The sequence below is a fragment of the Panicum virgatum genome, chromosome 3N (genome assembly GCF_016808335.1).
Source record: "Panicum virgatum strain AP13 chromosome 3N, P.virgatum_v5, whole genome shotgun sequence".
Classification (NCBI taxonomy): Eukaryota; Viridiplantae; Streptophyta; class Magnoliopsida; order Poales; family Poaceae; genus Panicum; species Panicum virgatum.
In genome coordinates this window covers 24,396,368-24,405,404 of record NC_053147.1, presented here as the reverse complement: position 1 = coordinate 24,405,404, position 9,037 = coordinate 24,396,368, and the positions used below count along the sequence as shown (strand labels likewise).

At 49.0% G+C, this 9,037-nt stretch overlaps 1 long non-coding RNA gene across 2 annotated transcripts; it reads right to left on the bottom strand.

Annotated features, from left to right (window-relative positions):
- Window positions 1-6,572: 6,572 nt before the first annotated feature.
- LOC120667443 lies at window positions 6,573-8,239 on the bottom strand. 2 transcript variants are annotated; one of them, XR_005672190.1, is made up of 3 exons: window positions 7,792-8,239; window positions 7,474-7,690; window positions 6,573-7,243 (listed from the first exon to the last, which is right to left on the bottom strand). It is a non-coding gene; the product is annotated as an uncharacterized LOC120667443 (long non-coding RNA). The 2 variants fall into 2 exon arrangements; XR_005672189.1 differs by having other exon boundaries at window positions 7,474-7,545; window positions 7,792-8,231.
- Window positions 8,240-9,037: the final 798 nt, after the last annotated feature.

The window sequence follows — 9,037 nt, the reverse complement described above, 5'->3', positions numbered from 1 at the left end:
TGATTTACAGCAACCTTCTTTTAGCACCTCTTAGGTGGGCATAAAAAACACCCGTCTCTATTAATTACAAGTATTAACCGAGGCAGACATTTCTTATTAACCGAGATAGTTAAGAAAACCGCCTCGCAAAATCAATTAACAGAAGCGGTCACTATTAAGATGACTGTCTCTGTTAATACTTCTATTTTCAGAGGCAGACACGTTATAAAGCTCCGCCTCAGTTAATGGACCGACCCAATAGAAATCCAAATAAGCCCGGTTGCTGAGAGGAGTACATAAACGAATCAAAACCCTAACCCACCCACCCTCTCCTCTCCAACCGCACTCCTCCCTCAACTCTCTCTCTCTATCTCTCCCTCTCGCCCTCCTCTCCCGCACTTCTCTCTCCCTCTCCCTCTCTCTCTCTCCCTCTCTCCTCCTCCCTCCCTCCCCCCTTTCTCCCTCCTCTCCCACGGCTCAGTGCGGCGGCGGCGGCGGGCGCGGCGCGAGCGGTCGCTGCGGCGGCACCGACGGCTGCTCGGGGCCGCGGCGAGCGAGTGTCGCACGCACTGCCGTGGCGAGCATAAGGTCGCGGCGAGGGAGCGGCGAGCGTGCAGTCGCGGTGAGGTAGCGGCGAGCGCGTCGGCCGATGGGCTCGATGGGCTCGTGATGAGCTCGACGGGCTTTTCCATTTTTTTTGTTTTTTCTATTCGATTAACTGAGGCGGGTAGGCAACCACCTCTAAAATGCTTCATTTACTATGACTTTTGCTCGGAGGCGGTTGGGTTTGCCCGTCTCTGAAAACCTTTTTCAACCGCCTAAGAAAAGATTATTGTAGTAGTGTCTTTTCTTCTCAAAAGGATTATTGGGTTACCCCAGCTATTGATAGTTGGTATAGAGGAGAGATATAAAGAATGAATGGGTGCAGAGAAACTAGAAATAGTGGAAAGAATCTTGATGACTAGGATGAAATATTTCATTTAGAGGATGAATTTAGATTACGACGAGTGTGGATAGCCTTAGCGGAGTGCTAGATAGCTAGGTGCTGGCCTGCCAGCCTGCTGCTAGTGAGGCGTGGAGTACCTGGAATATTCTATTTAGATGATGAATTTAGATTACGACGAGTGTGGATAGCCTTAGCGGAGTGCTAGATAGGCGTGGAGTACATGAAATATTCCGTTTAAAGGATGAATTTATATTACGATGAGTGCGGATAGCCTTAGCGGACTGCTAGATAACTAGTTGCTGGCCTGCCTGCCTGCTAACCCTGTCATGGCTGCTGCATATGCTGCGCCGTCACAGAGACGTGCTGCTGCTCTGCCTACTAACCCTGTCGTAGCTGCAGCATATGCTGTTCCGTCGCAGAGAGAAGATTACGACGAGTGCGAATAGCCTTAGCGGAGTGCTAGATAGCTAGTTGCTGGCCTGCCTGCTAACCCTGTCGTGGCTGCTGCATATGCTGTGCCATCACAGAGACGTGCTGCTGCTCTGCCTGCTAACCCTGTCATGGCTATGCCGTCGCATCGCAGAGACGTGCTCCTGCTGCTCTGCGTGCGAACCCTGTCGTGGCTGCTACATATGCTGTGCCGTCGCAGAGAGATGCATGGTGCTGGCTCTTGTAACACCACGGCCTCCAACGCCGCACAACCCAGCCCTTCTAAGGGGCGAGCCCGCTTACACATAGCACCTTACTTATGTTTTTGTCCTCGCTTCGCGTAAAAGGATTAACCCGAATGTGCTATGGCTGGAAGCCAAAGGCTTATCAGTTGGCTCCACCCTTGCTCAATTAGCAATGTGGTACTAAATATGTGCACACAATACTCATAGGCCACTACTGGGCCATATCCAAATTGGGGCGGATGTCAACCCCCCCTCAAAGAACCTGACGACACTGGGCTCAGTTGGCTCCACCCATACTCAACTAGCAATGTGGTAGTAAACATGCGCACACAACACTCATGGGCCACTACTGGGCTATATCCAAATTGGGGCGGATGTCACCTCCCTCCCTCAAAGAACCTGACGACACTGGGCAAATGTAACCCGCTTACACATAGCACCTTACTTACGCTTTCATCCTCGCTTCGCGTAAAAGGGTTAACCTGAAGCCAAAGGTGCTATGGCTGGAAGTCAAAGGCTTATAAGTTGGCTCCACCCTTGCTCAACTAGTAATGTGGTACTAAACATATGCACACAGCACTCATAGACCACTACTGGGCCATATCCAAATTGGGTCGGATGTCATAGCTCTGTATCGAGGCCATTGCCATGCCAAAAGCACGCCCGCTTTATCACTTTCCGCGCGACGCAAGCAAGCCCGGCCGTTCACCCATTCAATACCACAAAGTCCATGAGGAAAACGCTAGCGCTCCAGATCGAGGGACATTTTAATTTAATGAGCGGGTGAGAAAATCTGATTCTTACTACTTCATTAACCATGTCATACCAGAAACATCCAGGTGATCTAAGAGACATCAACAAACCAGATAGAGTACGGCGTACTACTAGCCTATAATACTACTACTAACTGCAACATGATCATGAAAATTCCATCACTCTTGATAGATGTCGCCGGGCCGATCGCCGGCGTGAAGATTGCTCGTCGCTCACCAATCGTCAGCCTCGGGATCCCCAAACGGGAGGATATTGTAGCTACGGGAGGATATTGTAGCTGCTAACCGGGCCAACCTGGCGTGCAGTAGCGTTGACAGCGTACTCCATGGCGTAGCTCAGGGCCTTGAGCATCTGGTGCATGCAACCAGATGTCAGCGTCAGAGATCTTAATAGACAGGCACACAAGAGTAATCATATTAGACAGACACACAAGAGTACGTAGACGGATAGTTGACAACTCATCGCGTTGGTGTCCTCAGGGACGAAGTTGAAGGTGAAGATCTTGCTCTCGCCCAATCATCAGTATCTCCTCGCCATCGGGCTGCGTGGCCAGACAGACGCGGGTGTGCACGTACTTGACCCTCTCATCCTCACTCGCGAGGCACTCGTCCGCCAATTCCGCAACGTCCTAGATGGCGCGGAGCAGGGCAAGCACGGACTCCTTGTTAGCCAGCTGAGCTTTGGCTGACCCATCACTGCCTGCATCTCAGCCTTGCCGACCAGAGTCTTTGGCGGATCCATGAAGGCCATCAGCCCGAGCGCACGAAGGGCATCGTCCTCCAACTCCCTCTAGAAGCTGCGGGTCTCCTAAAATAAAAGAAGGGAGAGAAAGAAACAAACTGTGAGAGATCATAACAGAAAACACACGGGCTCCTTCGGCAACGAGCTGCCGGCGCCGGAGAAGGAACCCCAACAAACCGTGCCAAACCAAAAACCGAGGAAGAAGGCAGAGCAGCAGTAGCAAAACAAAATGACGCACCTCTGTCTTGTCGTCGTCGTCACCAGTTCCCCCCACCTTCGGTGCTGTGTGCACGGTGTAGCGAAAATGGCCTCTCATGCTATATTTCAATATAATGTTTTGGTGATTGATATAGACAACACAACACTTGGACCAATATGATTGTTAAGATGACCATTCTCAGGCTTTTAGGTTCAAGTGATGACAAAGAGAAGATAGGCGTAGCTAGGCCCGAAGGGCCGCCCCTACGGTGGTTCCGCCTCTTCGGTCCAAGGGACAAGAATTGAAGAGACCGTGAAGAAATCCAAGTTAAAGAAATCAAGACAGAGATACTTTAGTATCACCAGTTAAACCGACGCTGAGAAAATTACATACATCGGTGCATTGACTTGGAGTACACCAGGAAGTTTAGTATCACCGGTTGAACCGACGCTAGGAAAGTTGAATACGTCGGTGCAATGGACCCAGAAGCTGAGGCAAGGTCTATACACCGGTTGAACCGACGTTAAGAAAGTTGAATACGTCGGTGCATTGGACCCAGAAGCTGAGGCAAGGTCTATACACCGGATGAACCGACGATGGGGTCTTGGTGAACGTCGGTGCAGTTGTCCAGAGAGTTTGTTTTTCAGAGTTACAGGACAACTACACTCACCGGTTAAACCGACGTAGCATCGGTTGATTGCCCGTATATGTAACGGTTAGTTTTTTAGGCGGGCAGTTTAGTATCACCGGTTGAAATGACGACGGCTTTTGGAGGTGCGTCGGATTAACCGGCGTTAAGTGTTTTTCTGGCAGCTTTTCTCCAACGGCTATATTTGCTTGGGCTGCCTATATATACCCTCAAGGCGGGGTCATTTGAGGTTGCTGGAGACTAAGAAAGCATATAACACTTGAAGAACACATCCAACCACCATAGAGCTTCATTGTACATCATATAGGCTTAAGGACATTTGTGAGAGTCCTTAGTGCTAGATTAGGCTTAGTTCTTGAGAGAACTAGATTGAGTGAAAGTCTTGCTGCGGCAAGCATCTTGTATACTCGTCGTGTGACCCTCCGACTTGGTGTGGAGAGGCAACGACACTTTGTGCAGGGAAGGAGACCCCTCTCGGTGAGAAGCTCTAATAGTGAAGACGGTGCCGTTGGTGACGCTTTGAGAGAGACGGTGGTGGTGGCTTTGTCTTGGTGACTTGGGGTCACTTAGCCTTTGCTTGCCGGGAGCCTTGGTGGCGAACGCAAGACGGTGATCAAGCGAAGAGACTTGGCATCACACTTGTTCTTGTTGGACAAGTGGCCGTGGACGTAGGGAGGGACTTGGTGTCATAACCGAACCACGTTTAAATCGTGTGTCTTGGTGTCTTCACGGGAGTTTGCATATTCTCTCCCTTACCTCTTTACTTACCGTATTACATTTCCGCATTTACTCTATCTTGCGTGCCCTTACTTTCCTAGTTAGTTTAATTAGGATTGGCTATAGGTTGCAAGTCTTTCAGGGGTAAGTAGAGAGTAGCATAGATAAACCTTAGTCATAACTAGCATGTGTAGGACGTGTTAGGTTTATCTCATGCAAATAGATTGAGCCCTAGGATAGAAAGCGATTAGCGACCCTATTCACCCCCTCCCCCTCTAGGGTCGGACACCCCGGTGATCCTTACACACGGGCATCCCGCGCATGGCGCCGTTGCAGCACTAGCCTGCGCCCAGCGATTATAAGATTTTTAAATTTATTTATTACTAATTCTAGAGTACTTCATGAAAATATCTTTTTATTGTCTTGGGGAGAATAATCTAGAAGATTATCTTGCCTTCTTCCAACATTTAACATGTTTGATAATTATCGGGGTATATTGTAGACTAAAACAATAGTTTATTTGTACTTCTAGAATTAATTTGATTACCATATATTTGCACTCCATAATATCCATTGGGTCACAAAAAGATACTTCTTCTGGTGTTTCTTGATGCAAAATCATCAAGATGGTATTGAGGTCAATAGTGTCTAATATAGCTTTCTCAATGTTTCACATTGCAAAGCCATTTAATCTCAAATAGTTGTTCAAGAGCTTTAGTTTTGAGAAAAAAATTAGCTGAAGCTACAATCACAGGTACAGCCAAGAGGATTCGATATGCCACCAAAATATTTGGATAGCAATCTGCAGCCATAACAAACTTCAGAATCTCAAGTGATGACATCAAAGAATATGGTAAAGTTACTTGGAGCACCTTTAATGCTTAGCTTTTGACCTCTTAGACTACGATCACATAGATCACCTGGTTAGTAGCCGTACTGTACGCACATAATACATACCTGAGCTTGGCCCCCCTTCTGGCTTGGGCCCTTGGTCGTCGCACATGGTGGCCTACTCCCTCCATCCCATAATAAGTGCATTCTAGAGCTTAAATTTTTTCAAAATAAGTGTACATCTACAAATAGAACAAACTAACTCTAGTTATCTTTTTTACTTTCTCTTCACTCAAGGTGCAATAATTACATCTGCAAATAAATATATATATTTATGACAACGCTATTCCATACCCTGGGTATGGAATAGTTATTCCATACCCGAGCCGATCTCTGGCGCGCACCCGAGCGCGCTGCTCGCGGCCTGCTCGTGTTGTTGGTTTTCCTCTGCAGAAGTGGCTCAGTGCGGTTCCCTGTTGCTACGAAGATGCGATTTTCCCGGGAGTTGTGATGGGTGTGACGGTGGTTACATCTTATCCATGGGGGCGTTTGATGAATTCAGCGCTGAAAATCGTTTGTCGCAGTAAGCTAGCGGAGTACAAAATTACGCCATGCATGTGCCCTGATGTGACGACTCATCCAATTCCATTTGTTTCTATCGACATGTGGATGCGTCAGCTCATGGATTAAATTATTTTTTCTTTACAATACCAACCGTGATACATCTGCTCATGGATTAAATTAATTATTCTTCACATCGATGACCATGAAAAAAAAGCATACATTGGTTGAATAAGGGGCACTAACAGATATGCTTCATGGCGCCAAATTTTACGATTTGGACTTGCAAGAAAAACTACAAATCAAACAACTAACTAGGTAACTATATAAATAAAAAAAGGATTAGCATCCAGAAAACATAAGGCACAGTACACATAAAAGAATTTACATATCTTGAATCAAGAATCTAGCTAGTGATTGATTGGCATACTAGTGACCAAACAACATGCCTATGCTGACCTTCACTTGCATCAGGCATGAACATGCGATCCTTCCTAAGAATGGGTTAGGATTCTTAGGAAGGATCACACTACAGACGTTCAAATTCAAATGGATGTAGATGAGGATGTGCTGTTCTTGGCTTGACAGCATGCTTGCTCTTATCTTCCATCCGGCATGAGTACTTCCATCTTAAGATGCAGCAGCACCAGTACATCCAATTACATCTGAAAAGGAAACCCACACAAAGATTAAAAAAACTCTTTGGGGGATTAGTCACAATTAACCACAACTAAATCAATTTAATGTTGTATATACGACTACATATAAGGTGGCCCAATTGTTGTAACAAAATTAAAAATACGTTTCAGATATCAGAAAGGTTATGAATCAGTATGACATATAGGGGCAACTATTTACACTAAACTTTAAAGAGGGGCATTACGGTCAGTGCCACACATAATCTGAATCAAATTCAGTGAAGCATTCAGAAATTCAGGAAAGTGAAGTCCCTTTTGAGTACACAAAGCTTGTTCCTGCCCTCGTTGCTGATCTCCACGTTGGAGGAATGGTGCAGAGCAAATCAACGTTAGCATCCCCAGCTCTCCGCTGCCTCACGTTTCATCTTCCATAACACATGCATCAAGGCAGCTTTAGCCACCAGTGGCCACTGGCCGTTGCCATCGCACTCGCCATGCACGCCAGTGGGAGAGGTAAGTGGACGGATAGAAAACCTGCACCGTGATCTCAAAGTAGAATGGGCGAGTTCATCCATAGGTATAAGGCGAAGGTGCTGGTCAGATATTTTGCACACAAGAAACAAGGGAACAGGGAAAAGGATCACAAAGCTAGAGATTTTACCAAGATGCGACCTAATTTGAGCTACAACCTCCACAAATTATCGGGATCTCTGAGCTAAATTGACCAAAACAACAGAAATTGATGGGAAAAGATAGAAGGGGACCTTGAGCCAGCGGGGGTTCCCCAGCGATTCATCAGATTGAGCGCCGCCACCCAGGAGCTAGAGTAAATCTTTCTGCAAAATTGAAGAAAAAAGGAATTATGTCTAAGCTTTGCGCAGTGGAGACGTGCCTGCTGCGGCCTGCGGGAGATTCGACGGGAAACGGCGGTGCGCGGTGACGGGAGGGATAGCAAACTTGGGGATGTGCTGCTACATGACCCTGCTAATGGAAGACCTCGAGAGCGGCGACCATGATGTTCAACGGGCGCCGCGAAATTAACCGTAGGAACAGCAAGGGACCTTGAGCCAGAGGGGAATCACCTGATCCGAAGGCAGGCTGAGGAGGATCGACGGCGATGGGAGGACGGATCGGTCTCGTGGAACAACGACGGGAGCACTGAGCGGCGTCGCGTTGAATGCGGGGACACGCAAGGGTTGGCCAGCAACCGGCCGCGGGCGGCGCCAGTACCCGGATCGGCGATGGGAGGAATGGCGGAGCAAAACGGATCGCGACCTGGGGAAGAAAACCGCTTCGGGAGAGGATGAAGCCCCGTCGGGAGGAGGGTGGGGCGCCGGAAGGAGGGAGCGCCCCGTTGGGAGGAGGGTGCGGCGCCGGGAAGAGGGGATCCCGTTGGGAGGAGGGTGCGGCGCCGGGCGCTCCGGGAGGATGAGAGCGGCGTCGCCGGTGCGAGGGTGCGGCTCCGGGGCGTGGATAACCGAGATCGCGGTGTGGCGCCGCCGATGAACGGAACCCGAGCGGGCGGGGGGCGGCGCCGAGGCGTGAACCGGCGCCGGGGCGTCGAGTTGAGGGAGTTGCGACGACATGGTGGTGCGGCGCCGCCGGGGAACGGGGAGGTGCGGCGCCTGGGCGAGCTGGGCGGTTCGTCGTGGGGGATGGGGGACTGGGGGAGTGGGCGAGCTGGGCGGTTCGTCATGGGGGAGGGGCGAGGCCGGGTTGGGGCGCGCCGCGCGCGGGGATGAGTGCGGGTCGGGTGCGCAGGCTGCGATCGATCGGGTGCAAAGGTTGGTCCGGTTGGTTGGCTAGTGTACGGAATATCTTATTCCATACCCACAGTACTAAATAGAGCTACTATATATATATATATATATATAATTTTACACTAACATTAATCTCTATAATTTTACACTAACATTAATCTCTTCCCTCAAACTTTAGAAGTGCACTTATTTTGGGATAGAGGAGTAGCTACCGCCTACTCCAGCCGGACCTATACCCCTAGTCCCTTTCATCATAAAAGTTGGAGTTCCACACAGAACACCGGCTCCACAACTCATCGACTCCCCTGCCCCAAAGCACTCCCCGACGGCTGGGCGGCGGTGCCATTGCAGCCTTGCCCTGGCGCGTCCCGGCCCCAGATGGGTAGATGGCCAGACCTGCTGGTGAAGTGGAGAGCAGCTCTACTATCTGCTTGTTCCGTGCATATTTTTTTCCATATCTCTAACCTTAACTTATCGTTACTGCGATCTATTTTGTTAGCTACTTGTTAGATTTTACCATGATGTAGTTCAATTGATATATATTATAGATGTGTCCACTAGGAATTAG